We start from the raw sequence: 14,129 nt of genomic DNA on the forward strand, positions 1-14,129 counted from the left end.
TTGTATTAAATATATATTTTAATAAACTTGGCTCGTTTATATTTTTATATGAATGTCTCTGATTTATTTTTCTTACCGGGTGGGACGTCATTATTGAGGATTCAGGCCGTCGCTCAAACCTGGGTGAGCCTTCTGCTTTGATTAAAACCCCCAGAATTTTGTCTTGCACCCAGCCATCAGGCCTTGATTGTTTCCACTTTTATTGTACTGGGACATACTTAAACTGTATTTAAATCAAACGGCAGAGTTAGAACAAATGTGATGATGTTAATTTTTCTTTTAATTTCTCTATTCTTTATGCTTTTATGGATGTCCATACCGTTTCAAATCTCCCACCTGTCAATTTCATTTGTTTCAAATTTTTTAAAACCTTTCATCAAATCCATTTTGTGCAATCTTGCAATTGTAACATTTCATGGATTGAAGATTTTGTTCGATTGATCACAAGGTCTGGTCTCTCCCCAGTCCAGGTATTACACCAGTAGTTATCGATCATGTTAAAAAATTTACCAGATACACACTGCAGTTTAAAGTTTAAAGGAAGGACTATCTGATACATGCAGTCTAAATGAAAATCATGAGATTTCATGAAATGACATCTCTTTGGTCAAACAGTTCACATGCCTTGTTTAGGCTTCCACATTTTGTAAGCATATCTACCAGGACAGTTGCAAAATTCCTCTAAAGGATGCCCATGCCCTGTTCCAAAACTCCCATTTTGGCATAGACTGTGGGGGATTCTGCCAGAGGAGAAATTAGATTTCATACCAGAGCAATGGAGATTAAAAAATCAGAACAGCTATTTAACCAATCAAACAAGGGCCAAAAGAATTGGCAGCCTACCCCTAATACAATACAAACAACTGGGCAAACCTGACAGAAGAGGCATCAGAAACCCTAACAAAAGGGGCAGAAAACCTACAACCAACACATTCCAAACATCCCTAAACACAATCCTGAAAAAGGAATCGGAAGTTAATATTTGTGGAACAAAACAGGGGAAACACCAATGATAAAGAACAAGGGAGAGATTAGTCCAGAAAGGATGGGAAACCAATACAGTATAATCCTGCACTGGTGCAACACACACTGCTGAAGAGAGCCCCTGAAAAGAGATTGAACAAACAACCTCTCAACTCACAATAGCAGGGAGCAAAGAAAACCCCCACAACAAACAAGAACAGGGAACAGGGAATTCAGGACTGTAAGACACAGAGAGAGGAATCCTCCATCAATAATTTTATAAATGAATAATTGGAATCTTGTATATAGTATGAAATATAAATTTGCAGTTTTTCTTTTAAATATATCTTATAATGGTAAAAAGACATATTGGGAAGAAGTTTTTTTCAATATAATGAATTACTTTTATAATTATAATTAATCTATGTCTAATCTTATTGTCTATGTTTATATGGTTGATATTAGTTCAATTATATTGTAAATTTATTTATATGTTTAATTTTTAATATTTAATTTTAAATATAATGACTAATTACATGAAGTAATTGAGCTAATGAGAATTGTCCACTTTATATTTATATTATGAATGTATAGTTTACCAATTGTCTCAATGCTAATATTATGTTACAAATTCAAGTTTAGGTGGATAAATTGGCTTTAGAGTTTCTCATTTGTAGATTCATAATGTATAATTGACTAAAGCTACATGTACTATTCCTAATGTGCCATCTCTTGTTAGTAGTGCTGTCTTATCTCTATGTGAATGTTGATATGGTCATAACCATAATGTTCATTCTAGAGGGAGCTTTTATTGTTCTAAAAAATCCATTCAACACAAATATTATGGCTAATATGATGGGTTCTTATTGTTTTTCTTTTTATCAATATTAAATTTTTTTTCCCTAATTATCATATAAGAAAATTGTACCAAGTTGTATATATGCAAACTCATAAAAATAAAAGTATTTTAAAATACAACATTAATTTTTTTACTAAGGCTTTTCTTCTTTAAATCTTCAACCTCGTTAATAAGTTGAAAGGAGTTGTGAAAAAAGCAATTTACCATTTCACATTGTAAGTATGAATTCTAGTCTCTTGTTTTGATTAAAATTGGTTTTCAATTCATTTCAGAATAGGCAAGCAAGACAATTTTAAAATAAGCATGCACTGTATTCCTCTCCATGAGATGTGTATTATGTTTGTTGGTTTAAAGCAAAGTTGTTAGAATAATGAGTTTTTTAAGTTTTGAAAAGTCAATCACATGTTTGAAAATGCTTATATGCATAAAAAAAAATTAAGTATGTTGGAGTTGAAAGTCTTAATTTGTTATTTTTAAAATTAGTTTAGAGTAATAGTATGTCATTCTAAAAAAAGAATATTCTAGAATATTTTATGGTAGTATACTATTATTAATACCATTTCATCAGGTTTGTTTTTCTATTATATTTGACTTTTCTTCAATTCTATAGTTTTATATTTCACTATTATAAAAATACATTAAAGGCTACTGTTATTACCATTTCATCAGATTTGTTTTTCTATTGTATTTGACTTTTCTTGAATTCTATAATTTTATTTCACTATTATTAAAATACAATATAATCAATATGAATAGACCATACAAACATATTGCTAAAAGTTTAAGGCAATATATTATAATAAATATTGCTAAAAATATACACACAATATCATTAGGGATAACTTTGTCAACATGTAGCCTTCTAGGGGAGAGGGACCAGTAGTCATTAGGGATAACTTTGTCAACATGTAGCCTTCACATGGAATATCGTAAGACCTCCGTTTTTTTAGAAGTGTAATATGGACACTTAACTATCTACAACTAAGATTTGAAAGGAAGACCAAGAGTCACAACTTAGAATTCTAAGTTCCCTCATGGGAATTGAACTTGGGTCCCCACATTGAGAACTCAATGCTTTAACCAACTAAGCTAAACCCCTTGGACAACACTTAAATCTTTGGAAAATCCCTTGCTTTTAATGGAGAAAAACAAGGTATTTATTGTGTTCACCTTTTATATTTGTGATAAAACAAATTACTAATATGAAATACTCCAATGCATATACATTGCTACCCCAATAGTTGTACACATAAGAATAATATTTTTACACTATGATAACAGTATTTGTTTAAGTGAGTATCTTATTTTATAAATGGCATGCTTATAATGGATAGCTATGATATTTTATTTGAAACAAAAAATGATCTATTTCACTTGTTAATTAATGTATTTATGTTTTTTTTATATAACATTTATATGTTCTTTTATGTTCAACTATTGGTCCATTTTGATCAACATTTGGCATTTTTTTTATTTACATGTGAATTATTTATTTACATTATATAGTATAAATATGTGGCAAGACTGGATATTATATGCACACTTGCTATAACGATTATTGAACTCCGTACAACTACCGATCCCTCTCCCCTAAATAGATAAAAGTCGATATCAAAATTATTAACAAACTGAGAATTGTCAAAATCTGCTAACTATTAAGAAAGAATGAGTGATATAACTTTTATATAGCCGCCCTACGTCATTAAGAATTTTGATGGCGCTGTGGATATTTTTCAGAAATCTCTCCTCTCTGAATTTGCTTTCTGCCATCACATCGTCTTGGAGGCGAACGTGTAAGGCGCAGATTCATTCCAGCGTCTTCAAGTGGGTATGGCTCCCAATAAAATGCTTGCGTGGGTCTGACAATGATACTAGGAAAGGAAAGGAAAGATGGCCCCTTGGGTCTGTGCAGCTTGTGGATCACAATGCAAAACATGTGTGGCTGATTGCTTGCAATTGTCAGATCAATTGCCTTGTTAAGTAACGTAACCACACCCAGTTTAATGTATGGACACATGGTTTCATAAAATTCAAACCTATCAAAGCATGGAAAAGAGGGCACATTCATTCTCTTCTACAGACATGAGATGCATTTCGGAGTTCATATGTTTATCTGTGTCCTCCAACATCTATTCCCCTATGTTTATTGAGCTAGAGCTGATTTGGACCAATGACATCAAGTTTTGAAAATATATTAATGTTGTTCTTTCTTGTTTTTGGATTCTATTGTATTGTTGTTTTTTTCTATCAATGTTTCCCATCACACTCCATGATCTATCATTAGAATGGTTTGTTCCAATTTGAATATCTATTTGTTTAGTTACCATCTCCATTGTTACTCCTTCACATATCTATTTATTACTCTTCCCAATCTTTGTGCTCAATTTCAAAACTTTAAAGATCTTACGACTAAGATTAAGCTTTCTTTGAAGGACCTTCTACCTTTTTTTTCCTCATGATTACACTCTTGGTTTTTAATGACACTATTTATGATCTAGATACATGGTTTAATCTTTGATTTACTAGTGATTGGTTTATGTCTTCTTTCATCCGTTACAACTATCTTGATTCACTAATTCAAGGAAGACAAGAACTCAAAGATTTGTAGTTTCTAGCAAATAGGTGTCTGGCTTATCATTTGTTAACTCCCAATTTCTTATTCTAGCGACAAACTCTGATGTTAAACTATAGATTATTAGATCTAATTAGTTGTTCTCATGAATTATTTTTGTTTTAAGCATGTGTAGGTTTTTTGTACTTGTCTAGTACTATTTAATCGCAATCTCTATTGTTAGTCCTTCACATATCTATCCATTACTCTTTGCAATCTTTGTGCTCAATTTCAAAATTTTGAAGATCTTATGGCTAAGATTAAGCTTTCCTTGAAGGACATTCTACCTCGTTTTTCGTCATGATTACCCCTTTAGTTTTTAATGACGTTGTTTATGCTCTAGATACATGGTTTAATCTTTGATTTACTGTTGATTGGTTTATGTATTCTTTCATTAGTTGCAACTATCTTAATTCACTAATTCAAGGAAGACAAGAACTCAAAGATTTGTAGTTTCTAACATTGGTGCCTAGCTTATCATTTGTTAACTACCGATTTCTTATTCTAGCTATGGATAAAGACTTTGATCTTAAAGTGTAGATTATTAAATCTAATTAGTTGTTCTGATGATTTTTTTTAAGCATGTGTAGGTTTTTTGTAATTGTCTACTAATATTTAATACTTGTTTTTCAATATTTTTTCTACTTCCTTTGATGGCAAATCTTTTGACTAGTCGAGTTGTCACTTTTATGTTTAGTTTAGTTGTTTATTTTTCTTAGTTTTAATTGATTAGTTTGTTGTAGTTTTCTTCTATAAATAAGATGTATATTGTTTCATGAATTCTTACCTCAATAAAAAAAATGCTGATTTGATATAGAAACTTGCTATAAGTAAATATAATTGCATCACAGGTACAAGTTTTGATTAAATCATCAAAGGGTTCTTATATATTCCCTCATTCATTTTAATCTTTGAATATTTTCCCATACAAATCCTAGAATAATAATATTGTCTCAAAAATATTTATGTGCAAAATGACTATATTATTAATGAATGAATAATTTGTCTCATTATGTCTACAATTTGATTAATTAATTTGTTTTTGAGCATCCCTTACCTTCCCTCTAGTGAATTTCAGCACTTATTCTAGCAACTTTCCTACTATAAGTGTCAAGTTTAATATAGTCACATGTTAATACAAGCAAGAACAAGCAATAGAGGCTTAGTTCACAATATTTCTAAGATCAAGAGTAAGTCTCTTCCTAACATTTGAAGTTCCCCTGATATTTTTCTCCCTCCATTTACATTGGTAGAAAATTTTTGTTTCCAAAGGAAAGGAATTTATTGGACTAACAAAAGTGGTACATCACTATTAACTCAAATTTTCCCCTTATGGCCTAGGTATGCAAGAGTAACAAAATAGTTAGGAATTTTTAATTATATGAGATATTAAGTTTGAATGGGAGCTAAGATGGTATATGGGGAAGAATGAAAACAAAAAGGAAAAAAAGATGGGTAAGAAATTAGATGGGGGTAATAGAATAATCAATATGTAGATAAGTAGTAAAAGGAGAAGGAATGAGATGAATGTTATGAGAGATATAAAATCTATCTCAGATGTTGAGATTTCTATCCATTCCAACTTTTCAAATAGACTATGTAAATTGATTTTCAATGTGATTCAAATTTCTATCATATATAGAAAATAAATTGCACCCAAAGAGTTGTGGTGAATGTAGTTTTCTTAAACTTATCAGTGTTGAGCTTGGAATGATTTATATCAATTTCAATCATGTTTCACCATATTGAAATTTTCTCTATAATGCAACCCATTTTATAGTATCATTAAGATCATACATAGAAAAAAAACCCAACAATTTAATCATTAAAGAAAATAAGTCTAACCCATATGTAATTACACAAGGGATCCTCACTTTAATAATGACACATTTAGAAATCCATGAAGATATTCTTTTATAATCTCCACTTCCATCCTTATGAGAAGTATGTAGGAACAAATTATCTTTCCATATATTATGTCGAGGCACACCAAGATGAACATCACTTAGAGCTTTGCTTGAAAAATTAAGATATTAAATTTACCCTTTTATATAGACTCTTTAACTCAAATTCTAATGAACTCTTAAATTCTTAAAAAATATATTTCATTTCATAATGATGAGGAGAGAATATTTTTATTGTTTGAAAAAATGCCTCATAATGATTAGCTAGCGATTGAAAGAATCTAAGAGATGAACATTTAATTGAGATGATAGCGCTTTGAAATTTTTAAGGTTTATTTCTAATCTTTTCAAAAACATTCTAATCACGTTTCTTAATTTATACTCTAAACTCTATTAACTCTATGTGTGATATATATATATATAACATCATAGACCTACCAATGTGAACTAAGATCTGAAATCTCCATAACATAACATTATAAAATGAATAGATTAAATCTCAATAAGATTGTGTCTCTATTCGATGGAATCGTGGAACACAACTTAACATGTAATTTCTAAGAAATCTCTCCTTTCTCATTTAGGTTTCTACCATCACATCGTTCCGGAGGTGAACATGCTATGATACCTCTCTACTTCTTCTGTTTGTGATAGATATTTGGAAAGTGTAAGGTGCAGATTCATTCCACAAAACATAAGCTCCTACCTCCTACCTCCTTTTTCCTCATGATTTCCCCTTCTAGTTCTTAATGACACCATTTATGCTCTATATACCTAGTTTAAGCTTTGATTTACTGTTGATTGGTTTATGTCTCCTTTCAATGGTTACAACTATCTTGACTCACTCATTCAAGTAAGACAAGAGCTCAAAGATTTTTTTTATCTAGCATTGGTGCTTGGCTGACCATTTGTTAGATGCTAATTCCTTATTCTAGTTGCAGATAGAGACTTTGATGATAAAGTGTAGATTGTTAGAACTAATTAGTTGTTCTCATGAATATTGGTATTATTTAATACTTGTTTTGGAATTATTTTTTTACACTTTTTGATGGTTAATCTTTTGATTAGTCAAGCTATGAACTTGATGTTTAGTTTTATTTTACTTTTCTTTCTTTTAGTAGATTTCTATAGCTAAGTGGTATAAAAACCCGTTATAACTACATTCAATTTTTACATAGGTACTATTGACAGATGTTTTCATACACTCACCAACAGTTGCGTAGTTTATGTGAACACTCACCGCATCTCCTAAAAAGTAGTAAGTTTGGGGAAACCAACCATTCCAAGGTCTCTATAGTCGAGTCTCAGTGATGATGGGAAGTTCAGTCGTTGATGCACTTGTACCTGTCAAGGGGCCTGCTGGTTGAAACAAAACAAACAAAATCCTTTTTTGTATATTCTGATTTTCATGTTCTCAAAAAATAAATAGCGAAAGATAGATCAGGGGAACCAAGAAATAACAAAGAAATTGATACAATAACAACTGAATGATCCACACGCTTAGAATTTTGTAACCTAAATATTATTAATACCACTAAATCAACATTGAAATGACGAACTCTAGGAAATATATAAAGTTAGACAACTTTACATACAAATGAAAATGAATATCACCTAGCTAATAATCGCCCTATAAATTTAATCTCCATACACCATTTACATGTGCAATATGATTCACAAAATAATAAAGCATCCAAAAGAACTAGTTGTTGATTAAAATGATAGAAGTTACTAAATGACGAAGGACACAATCATATAGAACACACAAGAAGCTCAAACAATCCACAAGTTGGTCTTGTATTAAACTTCAAAGAGTATCACAAAATCATCTAAACTTATAATAATTTGCATAAAAATCTCTAATGGAATCTCTAAAATGGACCTCAAATCATCAATTCGCGGACCCTCTAAATGGCCCAAATTTTATAATTTATAGAATTTTCCCCTACACCTTAGGAAGGTATCATACCTAAATTAAGGATTACAAAAAGCAAGGAGTTGTAGCTAACATTTGCATCTCTTCCTTTGAACTCCATCTCAGTACTACTAAATTGGTACTCAAGGTTCACTTCCAAAATGGTGCTCTGGACGCAGGTATTTCATAACATGCATAAATCTCACCCAAAAAGGAACTGTGAGTTACAACGTCAGTTCAAGACCTAGTTGTAGTGGTGGTAATGGTAATCGAGCATTCAAAAATAGCATTACAAAATGATGGGAGCCACAATTGACATGCAACTTGATGTCTGTGAACTCCACTTAACTGTTACGAAACTAGCGCTCCCCACTCACTTCCATGATAGTCCTTTATAGGTGGGTATTTCATAACATGTAAAAATGATACAAAATAAAAGAAAGTGATCATGTCTACAAACTAGGATTACAAAATGATGGGAGTCACAGTCGACATGCAAGTCGTTGCCTGTGGACTCCACTTAACTGTTACAAAACTAGCACTCACTATTCACTTCTGTAACGGTGCTCCAAAGGCATTTATTTCGTAACATGAAAAAAAAATGCTCGAAAAGCAAGTGTGACATGCAATATCAGTTGAAGCTATAGTGGTTGTGGTAGTGACATTGCTTGAAAGTGCATTTTTCTTTTTCTAACTGCATGTTTGTCCTTTATTCCTCTTGTAGTTTTAGTAGTTGCTGATGAAACATTCTATGGAAGCAGTTGGTGGGTCAGCAATATACTCCATTCTGAATTTAAAAACTCCAAGAAGCTCCTTTGTACTCTCTAGTCTTCTTTTGGGATGAGGTGGAAGGTTCCATAAGTCTAATTCAACTATTATGAAACTACCACTCCTCGTTCACTTCCATAATGGTGCTCTAGAGGTAGGTATTTCATAACATGCAACACAAGATACATAATCAGCTTCATCATATTAGTAAAATCATAAGGGACTCTGAAATTTTAGGATTTTGAGGTCTAATTATTGATGATTTCATGATTCTGGGGTTTTGGGGTCCATTATTGAGGATTTTGAGAATTCGAGGTTCTAGGGTCCATTATTGAGGATTTCAAGGTTCCGAGGTTCTAGGGTTCCAAGGTCCATTATTGACGATTTCAGGATTTCGAGGTTTCGGGGTTCATTATTGAAGATTTCAATATTTCAGGCTTCCGAGATCTTGGGGTCCAAGATGCAAGGCCAACAACCTACGGATCAATACAAATAATTTTTTATGGAAAACATGAAATCTAACTCTAATCCCTAAACTACGAAAATAGGAAACACGAAAAATGAGAAAAGAAGGGCAAGGAAACGAAAGACCAACCTAGAAGAGGAAGGACAAAAGAAATATGAACAGGAAATGATAGGACAACAACAACAATATTGGCATTTGATCATTTGTATTATACCGGTAATGTGTGTTTGCTTTATGCAACGGGTATATGTTTGTCATAGAAATTAGATTTGTGTATGTTGACTATTTTGTATGTTGTCATTGATGGAAACTATGTTTCTTTAAGTCATCTAAGTCTTACAATTCAATCGGCTAGACTTAACAGGTAAAGCAAAAACAATTTTATCACAACCGATAATTAGGACTTCAATTGGTAAATGACAGACAATGCTACATTCCGATATCTAGCACACGAAAATCATGAAGATTTAGATAATGTGATTTTAGAACAGAATTGAAGACTATCAGATGAAGATATGTTTGTGACTGCATGTATTGAACCAATTAGATGAACTAGATTTGTTTGACATAACAAATTAGTGAATGGTGACTTAACTGGTAATGATGAAAATCACTCAGATCAGTAAAATGACATAGAATTGGATTTGTTATGTCGGAGCCCGACATAAGTAAAGCATACAATGCAAGATTGTCTAGATGCATTGAACCTAGGAAATTATAATAAGGTTCTAAGATGACCTTATGATAATTTTAATTGTATGATGAGGTATGAAAAAATATTTATACATGAGCTTGATAGTGTGATATGTGATGAGTGAATTGAGTATTTCTGATAGTGCGAAGGTCAGAGAAGTTGAGACATGAAGTCTTTGTAATGTTGTAATGTTCTGAAGTGGATCTTATCAAACACAAAAGGTGTTATACTAAGATCATTTGTTCTTGTTGACTTCCTAATAGTTGCAGTAAGAAAATCCCCATACAAGGTCACTCCTAATAGGTTGCAGTCAGATCCTAATAGTTATGATCATTAAATCCTCTTACTAGGTGACACATTAACTTGTGTTTGAAAATCCCAATAACTTGGGTAGCTCCTAATAGGGCTGGTTGTCGCAAGCCTTTTTGTATTTCTCTTAACTGAGCTTAGACACTTTTAATAGGGTGTGCCCCTAACAGGGTATTATAGACCTTAACCGGTTAGATTTCTATACTGCAGATAGTGGATCTTGTGAGTATTAACTCCCACCATAGTTTTCCCTATTTGGGTTTTCCACGTATAAACTCTTGTGTCATGTGGCTTATGCTTTGTTTGGTGATTGCATACTTGGTATTACTTATTATATGTCTATTGAGTTTTAAGTTTTTGAAATTGATATTCAAATTGATATTCAGATTTCTATTCTTTTTACTATGACTAATTTATTCCCCCTCTCATTGCCTTGTAAGTTAATCAATTGGTATCAAAGCTTAACTTCCTTAAGGATTAACTACTTGGAAGGGATCTCTAATCCTAAGGAAAATATGGGTGAAGGAATGAGTTATAGAGAGATGGCTAAAGAAATTGCTAAAACAAAGAATGAGCTTCTCTATGCTCGATGAACAAATCAAATCTTAGAGGATGAAAGGTGATACATCTAGGTTAAGATACAATACATCTAAGAAGGGAGAACCTTTCGGTACCAAGAGAAACATGCATGAAGGTAAAACCGCTCCTAGGGCTCAGAAGCCTATCGGTAAGAAAGATTAAAAACCTCTTTGCTTTAACTCTCTTAAACCAGGACATACCGCTAATGTTTGTAAAAGCAAATCTAATTCTAATACTAGTTATAGACCTAATACTAGATATGTGCGTAGGATATTTGAAGGATATTGTTATACATACAACATGTATGGGCATAAAGAAGTTGAATGTAGATTTGGAGCAAACAATCTAGCACCTCACATGATCCCAAGACCTATTGGTGACTGGAGAAGGAATTTCACTGACCGAAGGATCGCAAAATTTGCAAAGACCATATGTTAACTGGTCTAGTCCTTATGAGATGGAAAAGAGAGTCAATGTGATTTATTTAGTCTGCAAAAATGTTGGACATGTGGCATTGAACTGCAGAAGAAGAATAGGTAGAAGCAACTCATGACCTTGGAGAGCATCTGGAATGTCATGCTATCATTGCAACAAACCGGGACACATTGCTAAGTTGTGCAGAACATAGAAGAACCAACCAGTGAATCATCCTGCAGACCAGAAAGGAAAGAAGAAGGTTGATATTGAAGAAACTAGAGTTGAGATGAATAAGATCTAGAAGAAGAAGAGTTATGTCAACCCATCAAGGGAATCAGATTATTCACCTAATGTGGAGAATCTATCTCCAGCAAACTAAGTTGTTTCTATAACTTGGGGTGAGCTTATTGTCAAATCTTGAGTTGAACCCCTAGATGATGTACTGTAAGTTAAATTTGTATATTCTGATGCATTTTGATGTTTTGATGTGTTTCTGAATCAAATCAGTAAATATCTTTGAGTTTTTGCTGCCAGTAATATGCTTTAGAGCTTGCTAAGGCATTTTAGGGTTTTGTCAGTAAATGCATTTATTGTAGTAGTTAGAATGCAAATAAATAGAACTTTTTGAATTTCATTTGTCACTTTGCATCTTGAGAAGTCTTGGCGAAGCGAGTAGAGCAGAGATAAGTTTGTGCAAGTAGATTTCAGATCATTTACCAGCATTCGACGCCATCGAAGTGAAGTTTGATTTAGTGATCAAGTATTGAAAGTTTTTTACGGTTGGAAAACCTAGCACCAAAGCAGAAGAGGTATTTATCAGTGAATCTTACTCTTTGCTGTAAAGTTTTGCATATTGTAGTATGGATACTCTGCATCTATTTGATGTGATGGAGAGTGCAAGACTTGAATACAAATGACATCCATACAAATCAAAGGAAATTGACCTTGTCGGTGCCCTATCCAGTGTACTAATTGGTGTTTTTCATGTAGAGGATGTAGGATCCTTTTATCACTCCAAACTTAAATATCTGGGAGTTTCATTTATTTATGAGTAATACAAATCTCTGTGCAATGAACAGGGTAGATTGAAAGAACAGTTCAGAAGTGTAGCCGATAAAGGTTTTCATCATGTGATCAATTTTATTGATGATTTTGATTGCGAGTTGGTGAGATTTGTTTTGAGCTGCATTCATGATTAGGTCATGTGGTTGGACGGACCTCACAAAATCACTAAGGAAGAAATCCATGTTGTAATCGGCTTCTGCTGAATCGGTGAAGTACCAAATTGCTTAGGTCTATACCTAAGAATGATGGTGAGAAGCTAACTGGATCTAGATGAGATAAAAGGGCCATGACCGTGAACGATATTAATGATCCCACTATGAAATTTGCATCTATGGTGATTGGATTTATAATTTTCTATTCAAGAAGAATCAATGGTATACCAGCAGCGGCCATTCACACTACATACCAGATGATTAAAGAAAATGTGGACTATGACTTGACTGAAGCTCTAAGGAGTCAATTAGTGGAAAATTTGGAAGCAGTCAAGAAGGACAAAAGGCTGAGATTTAAGTTTGGATAGCTTATCATGGGCTTATTCTTGTATTTCCAAAACTTTTTCCCTGATATTGGTGATTAGGACACCTGCCCTATCGCAAATGAAGAACAACATTAGGATGTTGAAAAAAAAGTTTGATGATATTTCATGGGAATATTTTAAGAAATTTCAAAAGGAAATACATGCAAGGGAACACATACCGACAGAAGTAGTCAATCGGTATGAGGATTCTATCTGTTTTATGGTTGACACAAATACATGCTTGATGGAAGTTGTTATTCCTACGACAACATGGGTAGCTCCCTTGGGTTATGAAGTAGATAAAGACCTACTTGTTGCTTATATGTTGATAATTTGTTAGCTCAATTGATCAATACCACTGCTGAGAGGTTTGGAACCTACAAGAAGAAAAAATGAAAGTGCATTCTGAATTACAGAAACCTTTGATAGAAAAGAAAGGAAGAAAGGAGGTACATGCCTTCAATGAATATGTCAGATTCACTAAAGAATAGATAGTTTTAGCAAGAGCCAAATATGAGGCTCAACAAGGTGAAACTTCAAGTGTACCAATCGGTACCCCCACCGGTAAGACAAGAAAAGCCAAAACAGTTGAGAAGAAGAAAGCGGAAGAACCTAAGGTGAATCCTACTAAATCTCAAAGAGGGAAACCCTCTAAAATACATTTTCGAAGGAGAGGTAAAAATCTTGAACCTCATGTTGTTCTTGCCCAAACCAGAAAAAGAAAGAAGGAGAAAGCTCACAAACTAGTGACTGATATTGAGGAAACAAAATTGGAAGAAGATAAGAGATCACTAAGGGAAAGTGATAGGAAGAAGAAGACTACTCGAAAAGGTAAAGCAATTACAAAAATATTGACACTTGAAGATTATTTCATTAGAATGATTAGAATTATTAAGGAGTATGGTATTTACAAAGGTTTAAACATACTGTTTACTTATTTATCTGAAAGTCAACGAAGGGAGATTGAAGATGCAGTCATCTTCAGTATGAATAAGTTTATTTTATCCCTCACTGAATTACAAGGGAAAATTCCAAATTCTCTATACAATTTGATTAATGCTA

This window comes from Cryptomeria japonica, chromosome 9, assembly GCF_030272615.1.
Source record: "Cryptomeria japonica chromosome 9, Sugi_1.0, whole genome shotgun sequence".
NCBI classification, from domain to species: Eukaryota; Viridiplantae; Streptophyta; class Pinopsida; order Cupressales; family Cupressaceae; genus Cryptomeria; species Cryptomeria japonica.